The sequence below is a fragment of the Clarias gariepinus genome, chromosome 5 (genome assembly GCF_024256425.1).
Source record: "Clarias gariepinus isolate MV-2021 ecotype Netherlands chromosome 5, CGAR_prim_01v2, whole genome shotgun sequence".
In the NCBI taxonomy this organism is placed as follows: Eukaryota; Metazoa; Chordata; class Actinopteri; order Siluriformes; family Clariidae; genus Clarias; species Clarias gariepinus.
The window spans coordinates 23,593,034-23,598,273 of NC_071104.1; positions in this window are offsets into that span (position 1 = coordinate 23,593,034).

The following is a 5,240-nucleotide window of genomic DNA, read 5'->3' on the forward strand; positions in this document are numbered from 1 at the left end:
TCTTGTACACGTGTATAAGTGTCCATTTGTACTACATACAGTTTAATATAATCATTTAGTCAATCACAATTCCCAGGGTACACCACAGGGTAATTCAATTAATCAGATTGTTAGAGTTTTCTGATATCTTCCTTTAACTATATTAACTCAGTCCTCATTCCTCATATGGCAATACTTGGTTCAATGGTTCGCCACAGGATGTCGATAAAGATTCCTTCTCTATAAAAGTCCCCAGATGTCTTTAGGACAGTTGTCTCCAAGTTTTATGTAAGACAGTTTTCCATTGACCAGCCATCACATGCTCATAATAAAGCATAACAAACTGTAAATAAATATAACATAATGCAAAATCATTTTGAGCCCTAAGCTTAATATCTAGAAGCGATGAGAGACAATCACACCCAAAGTGCATTCCTTACTGTATGTCCAGTCTGCTCCATAATTTTGTTTTCATTGCTATCAGTGCAGACAAATATAGGTTATTGAAAATTGAAGCAGGGCTTTCAATGCTTTTGTGGTTATCTCAGGATACTCTGCCTTGATTTTAATGCAGAATGTCAGAGTTGAAATTGTCTCACACATAGTTTTAAGGCTGCATTTATTATACGGTGCAAGTTTGGAGCATGTAAACCACCTGTTGTCATAAACTTATGATTCTTGAAATTTCTTTCAAAATCAGTTGTATCACCATTTGGGAAATTGTTTTTTTTCAAAGAGCCTCTCCAGAAATGTTTTTTTTTTTTTTACTTGTTTTAAGTAGAGTTACCTTGTAACCTTAGTCTTTTAGTTTTTTTTTATAAACCATCAAAATCGATACAGAGAGACGTGTGGGTAAGAGGTATGCAATTCATAAATAGGTAATATATCTCACTCACTCACTCATCTTCTATACCGCTTTATCCTGTATTTTGGGTCACGGGGACCTGGAGGCTATCCCAGGAGACTTAGGGCACAAGGCAGGGTACACCCTGGACAGGGTGCCAATCCATCGCAGGGCACACACACATACTACAAGCATATATTTGGACTGTGGGAGAAAACCAGAGTACCTGAAGGAAACCCACCAAACACGGGGAGAACATGCAAACTCCATGCACACAGAGACGGGAATCAAGCCTTGAGGTGCAAGGCGACAGTGCTAACCACTACACCACCGTGCCGTCTTGGGCAATATATCTGTATATGGGTAATTGAATCTTATTTATATGGCGCTTTAAACAATGGTCAAAAAGTGTGAAAAATATCTATGAATCAAAATGATCAGATTGGCACTTATGAGCAAGCCGAGAGTGAAGTTGGCAAGGAAAAACTTCCTGAGGTGGCAATAGAAAGAAACCTTGAGAGGAACCAGACTCAGGGAACCCATTGTGATTTGGGTGATAATGGGTAGTAGACCTTGATCTGCAGTTGTATTGTGTGATAGGAGGATGGAAGTTTATTATAACAGAAGAGATGTTGAAGTTAAGAAGGAATCTTTTGTTATTTAAGGTTCATAAGCAAAAATTGTTTGTAGGAATTTCAAACCTAAACTATTGAGTGACTGCAGTCACAAGTCATCAGAGAACAATTTTAAATTCTATCGGTGTGGCCCGGTACTAATGAACAGAACTAGCAGTTCATTCAAATTTTAATCTTAACAGAGATGAAATGTTCACTCATCTAGTGGCTATTGCAGTAGCTCGTCAGGAGCCTTCCATGTTTTTCATTCTTTGTTTTGTCCTACTCTTCTCCTTAGGGTATATAAGGTCTATGTTGACTCCCAACTTGTCTATTTTTCTTTACTGGGTATACAGTACAAGGTCTATGGTGACTCCCAACTTCTCCACGAACTGCCAACTTCTATTCTTTATTCTTATTCAGACAGTATTAAATAAGCAAATGCTGAAATAGCACAAAACCTAATGAAATCAATAGCCCACAGGATTTTTAGCCGGAAAATGTAATTATTGATTCAGGAGACAAACTTGAACACAGTAAGATGCTCCTGAATGTTCTGGCTTAGGTGTCTAGTCAGAGTTGGTACATTTGTACACATGTATTATACACTAACTTCAAGCATGGAGCTTTCTTCACAAATACTCAAATTTAGACAAATAATTCCATCCAAAAAGACTCCTAGACCCACTTTAGACTTAGTATTGATTTGATTTGAGCTAGTCCTTAGACGTGACTATGGGTATAGCCAGTAGACCACTGGTGTCCTTAAAAATTAGGCATACCATTTATTCCCCATTATACAGTTTGGGATGAAGCTTTGAATGTGAATTGACTTGCCATTTCTTGCAAATTTAGAGACTTGAATGGCTGTGTTTATCAGGAATATTGGAAGTTTATGCTCATTAGTTGGCGCTCTGCAAATATCCCAATGTTTCCCAGATGATGAATGCAACAATGTTGAGGTTTATAGGCTTAGTACTCAGTAGGAAAAGTGTGCCAAATGCTCAGCAAGGATATTTCCTGCTGCTTTCAAGTCTAGGTGGGTGAAAAAAAATGTATAGACTTGTCACAGCAACAAGCTGTTACTGACAAGAATTTTTTAGTAGCCAAAGTTGTTGTGAGAGCAGCACTTACCTGAAATGACTGGATAGAAAATAGCTTGGTTGTACTTGAATATATTTAACATCCCTGGTAACATAATATTAACAATTAGGTTTTGTAGAATGAATGAGCTTTGCAGGTAGGAAAGTGGTGGTTTACAGTAAATAACACACAAGGTAGAATAACCAGAGTGTGGAAGTCAATAGGCAGAATTTGTGGCAGTCGGTTGCCTTGACAAATGCTAAAAACCCTCTCGCCACTTTTAAAAAAAGAGCATCTGAATGCACTTACATGATGAAGCTCCCCACCAAGCTGTTCCCAGGTTGTAGTTGCCCATTCTAATGCACTTTCATGTGTGCCAAAATATGATGTCTATTTTGGAAAAATCTGCATTGGCATGATGGACAAATGAACAAATTCAGCGAAATACCAGTCAGAGGCAATTATTCTCTAACACCAGATGAAGAAAATTCTCTCTCTCTCTCTCTCTCTCTCTCTCTCTCTCTCTCTCTCTCTCTCTCACACACACACACACACACACACACACACACACACACACACACACACACACTTATTCACAAACACACACACAAAAAAATTCACACTGATTGACTAGTCTAAGGCAAAGCTGTTTAAATCTAGCTCTGAAGTGCCAGTGTCCAGTACAGTTTGTAAATCACCATCACACCCTTGCAACCTTAACCTAGTGTAAAATTTTACACTAAATTAACATATACATTGAATTACTGTGTTTGCTTAATAGACTGGGCTTTAATTAGCAAGGCAAAGTGTAAAATATCCATTTTGTGCAGCACTTATGCAGTAATTATTAAGGATCACATCCCAGATTTAGTCCTCCTTTCACCTCCTTCCAGAATTTGGAGCATGGATACAACTATTTGCCATTGAGCCACAAGATATTTAATGTTGAATGGCACTAATGTTTGGTAAGGGTGCCTGGGGTAGGCTTTCCAATGACTGAACTATTTGCAACATTGTTGCAATTTACCAAATTGTCCACATGGCATCATTGTCTTATCTTTTATTAAATTAATCAAATAGTTTTTTTCCTGATGATTTTTAGAATGGACTGAATGGAAATAATTTTTATGTGATATGTTTTGTAAAATTTGAATGTCAAAAAGTCTAAAAGCTGAACTAGAAAATATTATAAAGTAGCCCTGGTAAATATTATAAATGGGGAATGTATTTTCTGTTAAATAATTTTCTCTGACTTTAGTAGGTCTTACAGCTAAAACAGGAGATCTGATCTGTTCTGCTATCATGAAGACCAAGGAGCATCTATTCCTACTGTTAGAAAAAAATGGAAAAGGTGATCATTAACATTGTATCCAATACTTTTTAAAATAGTTCAGTCATTTTTTAAGTTATTTTAAAATTTAAAAAATAAAGAAAAAAACATATTTTATATTGATGGTGATATATATATATTAAAATAGAATAATGTTACAATGTTTCAACAATATATTACACTTCAAAAAAGAGAATTGCTTTATTTCGTGTCCACATACGGTATGTTCCTTACTAAACCGAGCAATCATCAAGAAGGAGCAGCCCTGCTTTATTGTAATCATCATGGCCAGTGATCATGATAGGTGGATGAGCTCTCAATCACACCCAGAGGCAATATGTGTTTCTGAGTAGTAGCACTCTTTATGAATAGACACTGAATGAAAGATGATGAAATAGTTTTATTTTACACCAGATGGGGTTTGATTTTGGCTGGCTTCCAATGACAATACATTTTCTGTCATATATTTCTTACAAAAGGTTGCTTTTTTACATGTACTCTGCATGGTGATAAAATATGACCTGGCAACAACTAAAATCTTATGTACCTCACCTGACCTGGGGCATTTGTCACTGTTTTATTATGATGATTGATGTGGAGATATTCACTACTGTTTGCACAATATTGTTTGAGAAAACAGATGATTAAAATACTGAGCCAAGTAGGTCTGAGATTACAGCTTAAATAATATTTCATTCCTGCCAATTAAGTATTATTATTATTATTATTAGTATTAGTATTATTATTACAGTGGAACCTTGGATTACAAGCATAATTCGTTCCGGAAGCGGGCTCATATTCCAAAACACTCGTAAATCAAAGTCATTTTCAAATTTTTCCATAGGAAATAATGGAAACTTAAATTATTCATTCCATAGCCAAAAACAATGAATGCATAAAAATAATGAATACAAAATATGAAGTAAAAATAAAACAAATTAACCTGCACTTTACCTTTAAAACAGATAAGTGTTTCCATTTATGCGTAAAGACACTGTGTGTGTGTTTGCATACAGTATGTGTGTGAATCTAAAGTAAAAGGAGAGGAGGAATCAGCCCCTCCCGTCTCCCCTTCTCATCTTACACAGTAAACCTTTTTCCTCTCTTATTTTAAATTTCACACAAACACACACACATAAACGAAAAGTCTTTTTTTTTGTCGAAAAAATTAGCAAGGAATATTGCTAATAAATGTTTTGCTGTAAAGTAAAACAAACAAACAAATGAGCCTGCACTTTATCTTTGAAAAGAATCGTGACAGAGCAGTGTGTGTGTGTGTGTGTGTGTGTGTGTGTGTTATAGTGATAGGTTGTTTATGAACGTTTTTGCATGTGCAAATCATCGCAAAACCTCCAGAGGTGATGTCCATGAAACAGAATTAAGAGATTCT